This window comes from Hylaeus anthracinus, unplaced genomic scaffold (genome assembly GCF_026225885.1).
Source record: "Hylaeus anthracinus isolate JK02 unplaced genomic scaffold, UHH_iyHylAnth1.0_haploid 3, whole genome shotgun sequence".
NCBI classification, from domain to species: Eukaryota; Metazoa; Arthropoda; class Insecta; order Hymenoptera; family Colletidae; genus Hylaeus; species Hylaeus anthracinus.
Genome location: NW_026535284.1, coordinates 6,337,057 through 6,356,253, shown reverse-complemented (window position 1 = coordinate 6,356,253; position 19,197 = coordinate 6,337,057). Strand labels below are relative to the sequence as shown.

The 19,197-nt window shown below is 40.4% G+C and overlaps 2 protein-coding genes and 1 long non-coding RNA gene across 4 annotated transcripts in view; 1 reads left to right on the top strand and 2 right to left on the bottom strand.

Moving 5' to 3' along the window:
- LOC128894091 (uncharacterized) overlaps nt 1–6,307 on the top strand; it is a 33,185-nt gene extending 26,878 nt beyond the window's left edge. The window contains exons 2-3 of the long non-coding RNA XR_008461461.1: nt 1,525–1,660; nt 6,044–6,307. This is a non-coding gene — a long non-coding RNA (uncharacterized LOC128894091). The remainder of the gene's footprint in view (nt 1–1,524; nt 1,661–6,043) is intronic.
- Nucleotides 1–19,197, bottom strand: part of LOC128894060 (tyrosine-protein kinase receptor torso-like) — a 296,503-nt gene that overhangs the window by 147,420 nt on the left and 129,886 nt on the right. The gene's annotated exons all lie outside the window — the stretch shown is intronic.
- Nucleotides 1–19,197, bottom strand: part of LOC128894073 (follistatin) — an 81,429-nt gene that overhangs the window by 15,086 nt on the left and 47,146 nt on the right. The window lies entirely within an intron of this gene.

Below are 19,197 nucleotides of genomic sequence, written 5' to 3'. Positions count from 1 at the left end.
ACGTTATATTTACCATCGAGCAGCGGCACTTTGGTTAAGAATTAGTCCCGTTTTTCGCGATTTGGCACGTTTGAAGGTAACTTGAAAATTTCAGACGGAAAAGCAAACCTTTCGAAATGTTTGTGTTTGTTCTATCAACTATAACGAAGATGAGTTCACCAATGTTCGAAATAAAAATCGGTACCTTCCGTGGTTTTAAGTAAATTGGAGGTTGCAAGTACATTATTTGAAATCAGGAATCATTAATAAAGAAAAACACGGTTCATACTGTACAATTTGTCGTTTTGAGAAGCAAAACTTTGTATCATCGAAACATAGTTAAATGCACAAGAAGATACTTTATTCCCAAAGGGATGAAAAGTTAAATAGTATATAAATAAGTTATAGATAAAATAACACAGAGAATTAAGACAGACCACTTGTCTCAAGTAGTTCTTCCCCTTCGACATCAAAATCGCCACCTTCTCCGCTTGCAGCCGCTTACGCCGAACCCCTACTTCATCTCTTACAATCTACAACCACCACGTCTCAGCCCCATTCACCCTATTTTAAGGAAACATAGTTCACCTAGCTCGCGATTAACCAGTGGCACTAATCCTTCATTTTTAAATCCGGACAATGTTCCTTGCGTCATCGAGACACCATTCGAGCCGGGGCAAAAATCGTCGGTGCCGGCGGCATCGACGCGCGAAGAAAACCGCGGCGGTGTGTGGCGGAGCTATTAGCAGCGAGTAAAAAGAAATAAGCAAATTACTTAACGCCCGGTGCCGGCCGAGAGAAGATGGCACCGCGCGCACGAGAGGTCCGTGAATATTAAAGAATTCGGACCAACAACCGTGACGAGGGGCGACGAGGGGAACGGCACCGGGGAAAGCTCGTACACGTTCCGCGGCGCATATTACCGTGTGCATATTTACAGACACCGTGCACTTTCGCGCCTCGAATCCTCGAGGGAGACGATTATTTGCATCGCGACACCTCCTCGCTAAGCCGGCTGGTTTATTTACTTATTTACTTCCCTGTCCTTCGGTGTGTACCCGTCTCTTCCACGGCGGCCTCTCGCCGCGTCCGTACCCCTTTTTTTCTTTGTTCCACCACGGAGGAGTTTTTTACCATACCGGGGGTCCTCGGCGACGTGACGAAAGGACTCTAGAAATGGCCATTTTTGGCACTCGATTGAAAGAGACGATTCTTTGGTAAGCTTGGAGGATTGAGATGAGTTGGCCAAACTTTTGAGGTCTATGATGGTCGATTCAAGGGAAGAGATTTAATTTTGTGAGATTCTTGATTAATTAAAAAATGTTGGTAGTAGATTGTTTACAACGGTTTTGTATTTTTTAAACCATTTGTGGCACTAAATGCAAAGAGATGATTCTTTAATAAGCTTGGTGGATTGGCGTAGTTAGCTAATCTTCTGGGGTTGATGATGGTCGATTCAAGGGAAGAGATTTAATTTTGCGAGATTCTTGATTGGTTAGAGAATGTTGATATTGTAGATTTTTATGTGCATTTTTATATTTCTAGGTGAATGCTGAGGTTCTCATTGTGCGATCCAAATTGAGTTAAGGAAGATTTGGGTTGGACTAGTGGGGATCGTAGCTGAGAATTGCTTGGAGTCTAAGGAATCTCAACGAGAACTACGACTTGGAGCAATTGGAAGGTATGAAATACAACAATTATTCTATAGCTGACTTAGAGAAAGAAGCAAATCTATTCTATATATTCATTTCTAATTAAATTAAGCAACAACAAGTAGTAGTGATCAAGATAGAACCAAGACACCCAATTACTACGTAAATTTTATTTTGTCATTAGAAAAATAAATTATTTTTCTGATGTTTTAGTTAGGTAATTGAGCCTTTAAAACACAAAGTATATACAAAGTATATATAAAGTATATGTATGTATTCTGTACATATGTATATGTACTTATAGAATTCTTAACGAGCTCTTCGCAATGTTGACAATTACAAATCCATGAAAAAAGTAATTGATCACCAAGTAACTGGAGATCCTGAAAAAATATTCTTTTTACTCCAAGAAAAAAGTTCAAGTTACAAGAAAGTTAAAATACACCCATATTCCATTTCAATCTTGATTTTGCAACATTGTCCTCTCGGAATACCACTAATTTCACTCTCCGCCATTTTGCCTGATATTCAGCGTCCTTCGATATCTACCAATAATTCCATGGTTGTTCATAGCGATGGAATTTCGCGAGAAAACACGAGACGCGAAAATTACGCATATGTTTACTCGGCAAGGAGTGTATTTTTATCGACGGGTTGGTTAATTCGCACTCAATTGCTTGTTCCATCGAGGATTTTAATCGCCAGCCTTTCCTTATTTACGGGAAGTGTTTTATCGTCAATCACGGTCTTATCGGCGACGATCTGTCGAAGTTACCGTTCGCAGCGAGATGGTCCTAATTGTGGTTTAATGATTGCAATGCTTTTAATCGCGGCAACGATACCAAAGATAAACGTCCAGGCGTTGGTGTAAAGTACGGTTAATGGGGACTGAATGATGTTGGGGGAAAAAATTGTTATCGGATTTTAATTTGTCTTCACCAGTTTCTTACAAAGTATATGTAATTATTGGTCATTTAGCTGGGTATTACGTACGATGATACTGGTAATTTTGTTGCAATCTGTTGAACCGCGTCTTATTCCATAAAGCTAGTGTTTGATCATTCATTTACGTAATCGATTTTTGATACAATGACTTATATTATTTATAGTAGCAAGGAGAACTTAAATTTGTTCCTTGTACGAGATTAAAAAGAAATTACAAAATTACAATTGATTTATTACCTGTATCAATATATCTTCGTTGCTTTCTGAATGCAAACATTAGAATTAAAAAATCAGCAAGTTCAAGGTTTAAAGGAATAAAAATTCAAGACATCTTCCTCGTCAAGGTACATTTCGTATTTTCTCTCAGCGATTATATTAAATAGTATTAAAAATAAATTATTTAAAGTGTTCCCTGAAGAGTAATAAGAGAAATGTATCATTAACTGCCAGAAACGCGAAGAAATTTACGAACCATAAAGAGGTACAAAATCACAAATTGCACTACAAAAGTTTCATCAAAGCATCCGCAAAAAAACCCGTCGAATGGAACACACACGCGAAAGTTATTCAACTTTGAGGCATCCTTCGTGCAGTTTGCTTTCACGTGTATTACTTTACGCGTTAAAAGGGGGTTCTCGAGTACATAATGATAGCTCGAGGCAGAGCGCTTCCGGGGACGAAACAAGAAGATCCTTTTCATTTACTATGCAAGAAATTACTTACAATTAGTAAAGATATGCGTGGTGTTCGTGCGAAACGTGATCCTCCGGTTTATAATCACGTATCCTTTCAGTCACTCGTTTTATCCTGTTCGTTTTTCGTGTTCTTAGGTGAGCAACACGAAATGATCAAGCACGTTGAAAGCTATATCCCCAGCACATGATTTCAATAGTGACGAATTTATTTACATATCTAATGTTTTATATAATTTATTGACGTTTAATGTGCAAGTGACAGAAGGTTACTGTTTCTTGTATGCTTGAATGAATAAAAATAGCAATAAAAGTTATATGTATACAAACTTTCATATCGAGGCAAGTATTTATTATTATTATTTTTTTTAAAAAGGGTGAGAAGTAATGTCAATTTTGTTCGGAGTACCAGACGTCCTCCTTAAGTACAGATATTTACACACCTAATGTTTTATCTAATCCATTGACGTTTAATATAGAAGTAATAGAAGGTTACTGTTTCTTGTATGCTTGAATGAATAAAAATACCAATGAAAGCAATATGTATACAAATTTTCATATCGAGGCAAGTGTTTATTATTATTATTTTTTTGAAAAAGGGTGAGAAGTAATGTCAATTTTGTTCGTAGTACCAGACTTCCCCCTTAAGTACGCAAGCATAATGAAATCTAACGACTTGTATTTGTTTAATAAATTTACAATCAGCGAAATGATGACTCAACCCTTCCAGAGACCACCTTATATACCAGTTTCATAAAAAATTCCTCACGATCGCAAGGAATAATCGGTTTCGTATATAATACTATGATTTAAATGCCTATATTTTATATACATCTGAAAATCTGTATTTCTTAAACAAATTCAGCCATAACAAATTGATGACATAAACCTCTCCTATTATCATCTAGACCACCTCATATCCGAGTATCACAAAAATCTCTCGAATCGATCCCAAAGAACAATCGCTTTATTCACGAATGCTACCACATTTCACATAAAAAAAACTTTACGCAATGTACCGCTTCTCATTTCAATCCTCTCGTTACTCTCCGCGAAAAATAAAGATTTACAAAGAAACACCTCGGGGCCAAAGTCTTGGGCAGCCCCTTCAATTCGCTCTCGTCGTTACACAATCCTGCGCACAATCAGAGCTCCGGGAAAACGAGGAATCTATTCGTGATCCGACTTTTATTACCCAACACGCACCGGTGCGTGCACGTCGGGAGAGTTTACGCGCGCCTTTACACGCGATTTTCCTCTGCCACGGAAAAGGGAGGAGCGTGTACAGTTAGCCGATCGGAATATTCAGGTACACGCCGTGGCACTCTCACAGCCCCGCGAGAGACCACGGTTCCCGTCCGCGTTCGCCGGGCTCTAGAAATCCGCCAGGAGTCTCGACGGTTTCGCGGTAGACGCGGTCGAATGCAGCTCGCATCGGCCCGTTACCACGACGATATGTAAAACGCAGTCACGGAACGACGTGCACGGTTTGCATACGGCCAAAGGTTCTCTCCGCCGGTTGTTTACAGTATTGAGCAGCACGAGGACGAACCAGGCTGAAGGAAGGTCGACGAGAAAGGGTGCGGCGCGGAGACTCGGCCTGGCGCAACAGTAAATTCGTGAAGATTGTCGAGGATCCGTGGGTATTCGCGTCTTAGAAATTATAGGTTGCCATCGATGTGGATTATTACGTATATTATTATTACATACATATAATTAACTCTTTGCACTCGAGGCCTTTTTTTTTGGTATCTGCCAGCAACTCGAGATCTTTCTTAGCATTCTATTGCCATGAATTCTAAGCAATCTAGATTTGAGAATAACGTCACCTTTATCTCGCCGACAATCATTTTATTGACACTTCGGGCACCAAAGAAATTAAACCTAAAGAAACATTAGGTACTGTAGATTTGCTGCGTGAAACCTAATCACGTCTCTCAAGTCACCTCTCGAGTGCAAAGGGTTAAACCTTAACAAAATGATGACTTAAACACCTCCTATTGTTACATGGATCATTCCAACTCGTATCTTGGTTTCGCAAACGTTCCTCAAATTGATCGCAAGGAAGAATCGATTTAGTGTAGATTGCTTCCACATTTTATGTACCTAAAATTCGACGATCTATAATTCTTAACTCTGTATGGGCCGAACTTTACGTCATCTTGGAAAGGAATTCAAATTATTTGGTTAAAAAAATATATACCTACATGTCGAATTGAGTGACCTTCTTCTTTTCGAACTCGGTTAATAAACAAGTTTAATTTCATCAAAATGATGCCATAACCCCCTTTTCTTATCACCTAGACCACGACATACTACAATTTCACAAAAATCCCTAACCTTCTTGTTTTCGAGCTTGGTTAATAAACAAGTTGAATTCCATGAAAATGATGCCATAACCCCCTTTTCTTATCACCTAGACTACGACATATTACAATTTCACGAAAATCTCTTGAATAGATTGCTCGGAATTTGCAGATTTCATTAACATTAATTATAAATATCTCTCATTCCTCAAAAAAATTCAACCCCATCGAAATGATGCCTCAAACCCCTCCTATTATCACCTGGACTACCTCATACTCCAGTCACACAAAAATTCCGCAAATAGGTCTAGAACTCGATCGTATTTCATATCTACGAGTGTTGACTAAATAATACACTTTATCCAGTCTCATAGATAATAATCGACTGAACTCACAGATCCCCAAGATCCAGTTTCTCACTTCGAGGCAATTAGTCTGGCTCGATACCGTTCATCCTAATAATTCTCAGCTTCCAGAGTGGGAAACAGGGTGGAGCCACACCGTCGTATATCTACCTCGACTTCACTCAATAACTCTCGCTGCATAGTGATCTTGAAGAAGATTGCATCGAGACCTTCATGGTAATCTCACAGACAGGATGGAAGGCTGAACTCTCAGCAACAAATCTTGCGTCGGTGCTGGGTTGCTACCGACGCCTTCGGCGCGAAAATGTGCGCTGATACCTTGGAAAATGCTCAATTATCACGACATCGATTTCTCGGGAACTGATTATCTGTAGCATCGATTAACTGGATATTGAGTTCCTCGATCGACGTTTGGAGCTGGTACGTTGAGCATCGATTACTCGGACCATGTCGTCCCTTGTCTTGTTCTGGTAGTCCAAGTTTTAATTCCTTAGCTTGTAATATTACAGTTCTCTTCACGGTGCTTCCAATATTTCGAGGAAATTGCGCCTTTCGTTAAAAACGAAATAACAATCTACATACAATCTTTTTTCTTGAATAATCTTCCAAAGTAGAATCTTCGATTTTTCGATCAATTTTAAAGACTTTCACCCTTTGAGTGCCAAAGGAAATTTGCATACATATCCGAGAAACGCCAGACAATTTTAAGCAAAGATGCATGATTGTAAACAGAAATGTATATTCCATTCAATTTTATTTTAAGGTTCGTGAAATTTTTACACGATACTAAAAACATGTTAGACTTCCTTTATTACTAAAAAAAAAAGAATAAAAATAAAACGTTATAGGTTTAACAAGAAATAAATTTGTATAAAGAAAATATTTTCACAAAGACTTGAACTTGAATTTTGTTTGCAAATAAACTTATTAACTTATTCTCTGTTGAAATGAATCTTTGCAGTTATGTTTTGCAGATTTTTTAATGAGTTATAGCACTTACAGCTTCGAGCAACGATATGTCGCTCCTCGACACTCGGAGGGTTAAGCAACAAGTATATAAACCAAAAGAATCTCTTTTTCGATCCAGAGAAAATGGAGTACCTCAACGCGTAAACTATTTCCCTTGCCTTGTAACGCTCCATTTCTCATCCCGAAGCTTTCCCCGCATTAAAAAAAATAGCGCGCCACATTAAAAACTCAATAACAACCCATCCTCCCCGAGCTTGAAGAGACTCCTAGCAAAGTAACGAACCACCTTGACGCGAGAGGAACGACCTGCAAGCCCAAGTCTCCGTTCATTTCCCACGATACAAAGTACACTCCAAGTTTTGCTCAATTTTTTGTCCTGCGAGGCTAAATATAAGTTCCCAACTTCTGTCTATCAAAGCCCATTGTTGCTCCAGAGCGTGCCTCTCCGGGTGCCTCTCAAACGTCGAGTGCCTCCTGCTGGAAAGTCAAACCGCTTCGTCGAGGCAACCCCCGGGGGCCCCTTTCGAACCTCGCTGTTTTCGTCGTCGAAGAAGCTTCGTGGCGCAAGCATTTCTCGTAAGCAACGTTACGTCAACGCGTACACGTTTGACGCGGTGTCTGGTCACCGTGGCGTCAGCGGTGATCTCCTCTCTTTTCGCTGGAACATGTAAAGGATTTGCCATCCTCGTTCCACCTCCTGCGTGACCGATGTTTTACCCCGTCGACCGAATCCAGTTCTCTCTCTGTGGGCGCTGTTCGTCCTCTCTTCTCCTTCGGTCTTCGTTGTTGGCCGGTACCGCAGTTCTTTGCAACCATATCAACGTCCGCGACTCGACATCGACATTCACTGACGCACGCCTCCGGTTGGATACTTCGCTCTCGAGCCTCCTTCATGCATATTTTGTACCCTTCATCGCGGCTTATACGATAGGAGGATGCGCTCCCGTCACGTGTCATCGCAACATTGTGGCAATTACTGTTGAAATTAACTCTCTACCACGGAGCGCTTGGTCAAGAGAAGAAGAGGTAATTTCCTCGAAGGCGCGACTGGGGAACGTGGATGTTCACTTTGAGAAATAATTTTTGTGAAAGATAAGATAAAGTGGAGTATTAGAGAATCAAAATGGGATGGCTGTAGGAAGTGGTTGTACACCCTCGTTCAATATGCACACTTACTACCTTCGATGAATAGTTAATATACACCGTAAATTATTACTATATGTACAAATTTTGTTGTTAAATTCTACGTTGGATGAGTATTTAACAACATTTAATAATATTAACCTATTTGCATCACTAGCGCATATAGGCGCGCAATTTACTTGGAAATTGAATTCAAATAAAATATTGGTGACAAACACGAATTTTTCACTTTTCCGTGTGATGCATGGGTTAAATGTTTTAAGTGACGTATTCGATTTTGTAATGGAACTATGGGATCGTTTAGATAGAAAAGTTCAAAGGGAATGTTCAATATATCATATTGGTTATCAGAGACATTTCTGGCGAAATATTACAAAATAGATGAGATAATATTACTTCGGATACACTGAAGATATTAACAGTATCCAAGAAATTGTAACATTATCTAGTTATCTCTATAGTTTTCTTTATCATTACTAATGTGATATTAAAAAACAACTATTAATAAAATATATTCGCTAATGCAATCTAAACATATCGAATGCATAAATGATATAATTGTTATTAACAGATTCGCAACTTTTATTAGATATTTATTTCTATTAAGGAAGTATTCGCGTACTTTTGAGCGGCAGTGTACATCGGGAACAAATAGTCAGGAGTTTTGAGATGTATCATATTTAATTATTTCGTTGTTTTATACACAATGCTCTTCAGTTTTAACTTGTTAGTTTCTCTCCATGGTCGCCGTTCAGTCTCTCCTCTCTTCGTCGTTGGCAGGTGCCAGACTACACTGCAACATTCTATGCATATTTTCTACCCTGCATTGTAGCCTACACAATGGGCGTAAGTGCTTCCGTCACGTGACAGCGCAACATTGTGGCAACTACCTTCAAAATTAACCCCCTAACCCCTAGGGCCTGGTCGAGAAGAGAAGAGGTAATTTGCGTAAAGGCGCGTCAGAGAGATGTTAATGTTCGCTTTCGGAGGTTAGTTGAGTCATGGAAGTGACAGTGATAAACAATAATAAATATTTGAGAGGGGAGATAGACAGAGTGGAATTCTCGAGGGATGCGTAAGTGGTGACTGTACGAATATTTGTATCGTGAAGAACTCGTCGAGAATTCTGGGACTACAATCATATTTTTATTATATTTAATTAGTTCATTTGCTTTATACACAATGTTTGAAGACATATGAGTCATATAACTAGAATTGCAGATTCCTCTACTTATTGTTCATATCAGACATTAACTTCAAGAATGATCATGTACTGTTTTGAGGATAAAATAAAATTATTTACATGTAGAACTCACTTCAGTGACTGAATATTGAAAAGAGTTCATATGAATATCAGCCCTATCTTGATCACAAGTTATAGTCATTCATGTGCTCTGAATATTTTTAATCGTATACCAAGCTAGTGCACGACTGATTCTACAGTGGATGCAGTACTCGATAACCCGTTGTTTTACTTGAAGGGGGTATTAACAGGTCAATCCTATGTCAATTCCTCGAGTAATCAATTGAATGATCTATTGGAAGAAGACCCAGTTGACGTTGCACGTCGCATATGGTTTATGCATGACGGTGCAGGGCCACATATCAGCCGAGTAAGCAGTCACTACTTGAACGAACGATTTTCTAACTGATGGATAGGTCGTCCAAGATCTAGTGTCTGGTCCCATTGAATCCAATGGATTTTTATCTTTGGGGTCAATTCGGTCATTTGTTTCTTCAGCATCCATTGCTAGCGTTGAAATACCTCAATGAAGCATTTAAGGAAATCGTATTTGAAAAGAATTCGTTAGAAATTCTGAGAGTAGAACCATGTTTCTGTCACATTCAATGTGTTCATTACTTTGTGCTTCTGAACTCGTTTCGCCGTCTAATTTGCAGAGAAAAGCCATGTTGGACACGTGAAAATCATAGCTGCATTCAACAATTTGTTTCGGAAAATAATTTAATTAAGAAATCCAAATAAAAATAATTTAATTAAGAAATCCAAATAAAAATAATTTAATTAAGAAATCCAAATAAAAATAATTTAATTAAGAAATCCAAATAAAAATAATTTAATTAAGAAATCCAAATAAAAATAATTTTGTTTTACTCGATATATGTATAATAACAATATATATATGTGTATTGGGTTGCCCAGAAAGTTCGTGGCAATTTTTAAGAAAAATTCAAAGGCACATCTTGTTCCACAACCTTTCCACCTTTTAAGGAATGCGTATATGTTATTTGTTTTCAACGCCATTCCTATGTATTCAGGCCTGTACCACCTACCAAAAATCAACGTGGACTTTCCAGACAGTCCAATATAATAATGTATAATAAACACGAGTAAACAGATCTTTCATTATGTTACTTAATTCCAAAAAAAAATTGTTGAGTATAGATATGATTTTCCCGCCTTTCTTCCTCCCTTAACCAGTCGGCTGTGGCGTAGTCCCGTTTTCAGAGCGCGCATCTATGTGTGCCTTGAGCATCAAGCTACGACAGGTATAGTCGTCAAAAACAAATTAATATTGGAACGTAAAGACGGCTATATATTCGGTCGTCCCAAAAATTCATGCCACTTATACTTCTGCTACTCAAATTAACCCTTTGCACTCGAGAGTTGACTCTCAGTCACCACTAGGTTTCCTTTAGGTTTGATTTCTTTGGAACTCGAAGTGTCAATAAAATGATTGTCGTTGAGGCAAAGGTGACCTGATTCTCAAATTAGAGATCTCATTTTCGAAGTCAATCAAAGCATCTCGAGTTGCTGATAGATACCAGAAAAAAAGGCCTCGAGTGCAAAGGGTTAATATGCGAAACATACTCTTAAACAACCAATGGTAACAAAATTTTACACGCGACGAGTATACTCGTAAATCACAGCTGACTGGCTAAATCCCTATTCCACTGCAACTTCTTACGTCGTAAGGACATTTTCTCAAACCAACCCCATCAGGCTATCTCAACCAATTCCTCTCACAAACCAACGAAGAACGCCCATCCCAAGGATGGACTCCAGACAAGGACCCCCGAAAATTTGTCAAAGAGCGTTCCCGCCAGGAGTCATCCTTCATCCCTCGATGCCGTCACTGGCGTGCTTGATCTTTTATTCGTGAAACGACTTCCGTGATCCGGCTCGGACGGAGACAAAAGGCGACTCTATCGCCGGGTCGCAAACACACACTCGAGCGGTCCGTTTCGCGATTCCATCTGCAGAACCATTCCGCCTTCTTTTTCCTTCACCTCCTGCCCCCCCCCCCCTCCGCATCCCTTCGTCTTCGTCTTCGTCTTCGTCTTCGATGCGACTCACCTTTACTTCGGGGGAACAGGTGGGTCGCACGAGGTCAGACGTTTACCCGTCTGAGAAGAGGGTAGAGAGGAGACCGGTAAATGCAAAGAAGGTTGAGTACCTCGCACGAGAAGGCCTCGTGGCACGACTGCACAAAGTATGCCGTACGTACCGTCTTTTTCGACTGCACCCTGGAGGGACGGAGACGGTAACCTGGCCGACGGAGACGACGACAGGTGAGAGAGAGAAAGAGAGAAAGAGAACGTCGACGACCTGGGGAACCAGAAGGGAGTCCTGTGTATGCAGGGAGGAAAAAGAAGGATGAGAAATATGGAGAGACGGCTGGACGAGGAGATACGAGAAGATGAAGCCGAGGAAGAGGGGAAAGGATAGAGGGGCACCGAGAGAGAAGTTAGATTTATCCGAGATTCCGCGCGACGGAGATTTCGCAGAGGGTCCCTACCGAGCACTCCGTTGATTTCGATCCGGGAAAATGTGGATTATAGGCTGGGGAGTCTCGGAAACAAGGACGATCCGACTGGCAGGTGAGATTTATTTTCGAGTGGCGAGATAGCAAACGTTAGAAGATGTTTACTTATTGCGGTGTTGAGGCGTTTGGCGTGAACGCTACGGCCAGAAACTGAACCGACAGTAATAAACTTTTGCGAGAGTAATAATAGACCTGTGAAGTAATATCACGTGGTATTTGGGTAATCTTCGTGGTTACTGCAGAAATGTGTGTATCATGAAGTAAAGCTGAAGATGATACAGGAAGGATTTATTGAAGCTTCAGAATAGATAGATTACTAATTAGATAGATTGCTTTGAAAAATGGGGGAAATATTACAAAAGACATCACGTTATATGTCATTTTCAAGTATCACTATCGTACGCACTATTGTACAGTAGATTAAGTCCGTATGTACACAGCTTACTTTCGTTCGAATTAGTAAAAATATCAAAGTACGTTGTATATCTAAACCGAATATGAAATCAGCAATATGATGACATAAGGTTTCCCCAATTTAACCTGGGGAACATCATCTAGTACCTGAATTTCACCAAAATGCTTGTCACCTGCCAGGGATGATCGATCGCGCGTGGAACGACCCGTTTTCTTTTTTCCCTCGTGGCGGAGGACTCGGCGAATCGTCGCGAATGCTGCGGATAAGCTTTCGCGGCTCGAAACTGGATGGGAGTAGTTTGTTGTTTCGCGAGCTCCCGATTTAGATGGTCGTAACGTTCCATCGCGGCAACGTCGGTCCGCGAACGGGTCGCCGAAATCGGAAAGAGAATCGAGGAATGAAAATAAGTCTCCTGGCCGGTTTGTAATTTAAGAAGCCGTCTAGATCCGCCGTAATTCGCGGATCAATTGGTACCCGCGGTTCTCGAAACGCGTCTGGACTTCTTCTGGATTTCCTTTTGATCGTCTCCACGCGTTTCTTGCGTTTCAGCGCCATCCTGTGTGGAATTTGACGCTGTGAATACTTATCGCGGCCTTTCCTAAACCATTGATACTTTATAATCCGAATTATATTCAACCTCTGAACAAATTCTACAGTAGAACCATCGATGAATATTAATAATTGTAAATAATTGTAAGGAGAATTTTATTGAACATTCATTTTTTTAAGCACCCACTTTGAAGGGAGAACCGTATAGCATACACGAAAATTTATGAATTATTTTTACTGAAGAAATAAGATACGCTATAATTCAAAATTAACATCTGTTTTTTTTTAGTAATATAATACACTAAAGAGTACATATATCGAAAATGTATTCATCGATTTTGTGAAAACTGGTATGAAAATGTTTGCTCCAAACGTATATCAACGGGAATGATGCAGATTGGAAAGAATTTCGGGGATCTTCGAAGAATTTGTTGTACGACTTTAAAAATAGGGAATTCGCGAATTTGAATGCGTTTGTTTTTTAAATTCTTACCTTCCACCCACGGCAGATTAGTCACGATATATGTTAGTCGTATCTGTTTCTAGTGAAAAAACCCACAATCCAAATTACGTCACGGAAGATTAAACTTTTCGTATAATTCTACTCGGGTTCCCAGAAAAGTGCGATTGCCCCTTTTCATATTTCGATTCCTCTCTCCACAGATTTTCTCGCCAATTCCGAGACGTTTCGCCGAAATCCAAACAAACAGAGAATCGTCCGACATAATCCTTCGTTGATTATTGATTATTATTGACCAGATCATTCTGTTACTTTTCTAAACAAAATTTTGCAATTTCAAAATTCCAAAAATCATTTATTCAAAGACAATATTCGCATTCGAGCACATCTAAAACTTTCATTGACCTCGTTTGAATATTCAGTGACTCACGTTTCAAAATATAGAGTCATCGAAGTGATTAAAGCTGATTTTAAGCAAGTTTTGTAAGTTTTATTCGCGAATAATAAATAAAAATTGTTGGTTTATTCAATAACGTGTACGTTATTCGTTTCATTTTTACATTTATTCATGAATTGAGATCTATAAACAGATGTTTTAAGACGTTGATAGAAGGTTATCTACCTATGTACATAAAATTTTACTCGTTATTCGCGACCGAAAAAATTCATAAAATCCTTCTTTTAGTATCCAAATGTATATAACACCTCAATTCCCTGATGGCAGAGGTTGTCTGTATCAAACTGGTAACAGTACGTCTCTACGTGCCTATTATAAAAATCTAGCCATCTTTGTCTGTACAATTTTAGATAATAATACAAATACAAATTTTCTTTTGATACTCAAATCAAATTAGCCACAAAGGATTCCTATCTGTCCCTCGGTTAACTCCAATAAAACCCACCTCTTTCTATACACGAAACCAATTCGAAAACAATTTCAACCCCAAAACACGGTTATTATTTTCCACCCGCTCTCATAGAATCAAGACGTGGCCCAATTTTCAAGTCGAAACATCCCAGGACCGTCTCCCCGGCAAGGTCATCCCGATAAAATTCCATTAGATTTTCGCGAGGACGGCGGCGAAATGCTGATCGATGCACACCGAATTCCTCGGCCCGCGGTGGTTATTTTTAGTCGAACCAGCGCGGACGGGGGGCAGCGGGGTGCGTGGGTTTGGGGGCCCCCGTAAGTGTCGTAAACGTAAAAGACCGCGTGTCCCGGGTTCCAAACGTGCACGCGTTGCGTGGGCGCGTTCTGCAGCGTGCGTGCGCGCGTCCGTACGTGCGTACGGTGAACGACCGGAGGGCAAGGACGCCACAAGGACACGCCCTAACACACGTCCACCCGCTGCTCACGCGCACGCTCACGTGCACGCGTGAACGCGCCAGCGCCCGTCCTGCCGGCGTGTCAACCCTTTTCCGCGTCTCGACGAACTGTGGAAAGTTTATTATTTATTGAACGCTTGCTAGGGATATGAAGTCAATTCGCCAGGGTCACAGGATTCGGTATCGCAGAGTTTATTGGCGAGTGCTGATGAAATTGTTAGAGGGATGATTTAGGACTCTTTGGGGGGAGGAGGGTGGTTAGTTCTAGGAGAGATTCTTTGAATCATGGAGCAATGAGACATACGCGTCGTTTGGTTGATTATTACGTGCTGTCAAAAAGGTATCCATGACGAGGTGAAGCTGAGAACAACGTATCATTCGTGTATCATTTTGAAGGATGTAATAGTATCAAGATGTGAAAGTGAATAGCCCAGACGTAAACATAATTCGAATCTAATCCAGACCTAATCAATGATATTCAAAGATTTAACGAATTAGAGAAAAGGTTACAGCTTAAAAACAAGAGAATATTGGTATATGATTGAACGATCAAACGAACTTACCTGTTGTGAAGTTTGATCGTGATTATATGTAGAGTCTCGTTCGAAATGATTACACCCCGCCCTGGGGAAACCGGATGTGTTTTATACCTTTTCCCCAAGTCCCACGCCTAGTAGCAAAGATTGCGAACGGGTTTTTATTATCTGATATCGAGACTTTAAACAATATGACATCGGATTGGGAACGACGGTCGCGCCAGACCAGCGGTGGCGACCTCTTTCTTTTGGAAAAGTTCTGAATTCGTGATACCATCGTGTGGAAAGTAGACAGTACTACAAGGTAATCTCGAGAACGAGACTCGTAATATAGTTATGTATATACTATTTACGTGTATGACTATGTATATAGCTATCTACTATTCATCGAAATTACAGGGTTAGATCCAAATTATTCAGTATAATGTCCCGAAACTTTTTAATTTTAACTCTTTATCCTACGTTTCTTTATCCTACATGGCACAGAATTTGATCCAAACGTGAAAAGCATGAGCCATACACGCTCTATGCAGGTACACGTGTGAGTCTATACCTCTATACCTCTATACTATTGCACCGGGCATGTCAAAGTAACCGGTAATCCAAAGGGTTCGATTAAACGATGAAAATCTGCTGTCCTCAGGCTCACCTCGTCATGGTTGCACGTGAGTCAACCCTTCTTCGCCTCGATGACCTCTTCGTCTATTCTTCCGCGATAACTATGCACGCGTGGCTATTACTTTAGCGTCCAATCTGCTTCCGCCGCCGGAAGGACTAACGTGCGACCGACGAGCCTACCGGAAGACCGACGATAATTAGACCTTTCGCGGAGTTATCCTCATGAGGAACAGGAGGGAACGAAATTTGGTAATTATTTGTCGTGCTAACGACCTCGACGATACCAATGACCGTGCACTGCAAGGTAGAGGGGGAAAATCATCGACGGAGAGCATCACGCCTGTAGATTTTGATGATATTCTTTTTGGGGGGAGAGGGTGAATTTGGAGACGAAGATGTCGGCTGGTACTTTAGTCCAATTATGGAGAACGAATACAATATTGCAGAGGGATGTTTATTCGCAATGGTTTCCTGATTGATTAGATATTTAGATAAATTTTTATTTATTAAATATAGAATGTAAGTAGATGGTGGACTGAAATTATAAACGAACACTAGGTAGGAATTTGTTTATTTCTTATTCGTTATTAGAATAATTATCAGTTCAGAATAATTATCTCAGAATTCAGAATTTAACCTGCCTCTGGAGATCGAGTGGGCATTTCTTATAAACAATTTAGATTTAGATTCCTACACCATGCTTATCTACAACTTGAAAATTTATTTTATTAATCAGTTGTTGAAAATTTGATACTCAAAGTATCTAGCTCAATCGATTACCCTATCTTCTATTTCTTCACATCTCAAACTATCTCTATAGTACGAACAGTGGGCATTTCTTATAAACAATTTAGATTTAGATTCCTACAATATGCTCGTCTACAAAATGAAAATTTATTTTATTACTCAAACTATCTAAGATCAATCAGTTATCCTATCTTCTATTTCTTCACAGCTCAAACTACCTCCAAACCATCCCAATTCCATAGTACAACCTGTACAAGCGTGCAATGTCGTAAACGACTTTCATCACCGATCATGTTGATCATTTTTCACGAGAGGGTAGGTATTCGGAAAATGACACGTATTAAAATATTCATGAGATGTCGCAACACGAACGAGACATACTTATTTCGCGACGGAGATACAGAACGGCGTTACATGCAAAATCACCCGATATTACAGGAAAAACGTGGCTTACACGTCCTTGGCATTCCACGCGCCGTAAATCAACGACGAAACCGCGGATTATCCCCAAACGGCCTCGAGTTATATACTCGTTACATGCCCGTGCCGATTTCCTCTCACTTTTTCGCACTGATTGCCCTAACGAGTTTTTGATTCAATGTTTATGCATTACCGTGATACGTTGTACGCGCAAGCGCCGGACTGCTAATCGAGAGAGCGATCAGCTTCGGAGGAGGTCCCTATAGGCAGATTCACACCAGTGGCCAGCCTGTCAAATTTTTCAAAAGAACCACTTTGTATCGATGTATTAGGTGACTCAAAAATTTCCCTTTCTTTTCGTATACAGTTCACTCCTAGAGCATGACTATCACCATATTGAAACAGGATATGGATGTATTATTTTTCTATGTATTATTTTTTTATGCTCTATCCATGTGACAAGTTTCATAAAAATTACTGTGAGTCCTTTATTTCTTATGCATATTTAATAAATGTTCCATAAGAAGTCACAGATGTTCTAAAGATGTAAACAAACCACGTCAAATCATGTTAAAGGGTTAACGATGATCCTCTGTGTTAAAACGCAGACGTTCCAAAGAAGAAAACGAACAATGTCAAACCATGTACAATAATATCCGACATAGGTAACAACCTGGACAGTACAGTAAGCACTAACAACTCTAAATACGTTTTCAACCCACGTCATCTGCCAGTCCACGAAATGAGGTTACTTTATACATATTGGATAGATGATCTTTAGCCTAGGAGCAGAATATAATTAATTCACTCTTTCCCCAGTATGTATAATTTAAACGAAGATATGTGCAAAATTCTAGAGTTACTCTATCCCCATTTCTGCAAAGAGTAACGTTTATAGTTGACAAACTATAGAAACTATTCATCCCTATGAACTCCTCTGTCGATCTCCACTCGGAAAACTTCCTTCACGGAAGTTCTAGAGTCCTCCCAGCAGGAGACATCCCAAGGTAATTAACAGACGAAACGATCGAAACGGGATCACGTGACCGTATTCGATGAGGATTGTGCCGCCATATTGGTAAAAGAGACTGGCCAGCCTCACCGTGGCAATCGCTGATCTTACGCCCGAAGTTACAGGCTTTATTACGACTTCTTCGAAGGAATACGCAGAAAGCGATACTTTCCTCTCCCCCTTCCCGCCGTTGGTACCACTCCCCCTCTCGGTCTCTTTCTCCTTCCATCGAGTCTGTCCCTTGCCCCGTCTGTCTTCCCTCTTTTTTATAATTTTTTACTCTCTCTCACAGCCAGGCAGATCGCGTCTCGGTCGATGAACTTCCTGGAACGATCTTGCGATTGCCTCCCGATGTTTTCCTTTTTTTTTTGTCTTTCTCACTTTTGTTTCTTTCCCCCCTCTTTTCTTCTCGAATCCACGCATTTGCGGACATCGGTGAGGGCACCGACGAAAATCGTGCGCCTCCTGCGATACGCCTTCGAGGGGACCGCGTCTAAAAACTCGCGAAGACGAGTTAGTAGCCTCGTCCTGTCCGTTTGAGCCCCCCCCCCCCCCCCCCCCCCCCCCCCCCCCCCCCCCCCGGCTGATCGATCGTCTGGTTAGGACGTTGGGTCGATTTTGACCCCGTGCTGTTTGACTCTTCTTCTCTTCACGGTTTGACCATATTGGTAGTATTTCTATCTAAATTTCTTAGGAATTTGATAATCAGAATTTTTTATATATATATTTTCTTTCATATATTTGGATTTCATAGACATGTGCGAAAAACACTCTAGCTCTATAATCGATATCGTCAATTATGGCAGTGAGAAAAACTATGAATAATAGTAGTCTCCCTTGCTTGCCAATTTAAACATTTTTGGTCTGTTTACTAGTCCTAGCAAGCAATCAAATTAAAATTATCAACCGCCCAGGTAGATTATCTAGAGCTAATAACCTAATATTTGGATATAGAAATATAGTTCCTCCTGTTTCGTCCTTTTTTTTTTTTTAAATTTTCCTCACATCCAACTCCTGTCACCTCCTGACTATCCACTCGTGTTCTCTGCTGCTTTCCTTCGAAGCTTATTCCCTTAATCGAAAGGGACGAGAACAGTAGCTGGAACCATCGAGGAAAAGAACGCCAGGCAATGGTAAAGACCACGAAAGCGAGTCTGAAAGAGGCACAAGGCTGTTTCGCGGAATATGCGCACGACCGAGATCTGTTATCCTTGGGAAAAGGATAACCCGACGGGTGAAACATCCGGAGACTAGGAGGAGGCTGTAAAGAATGCCGAG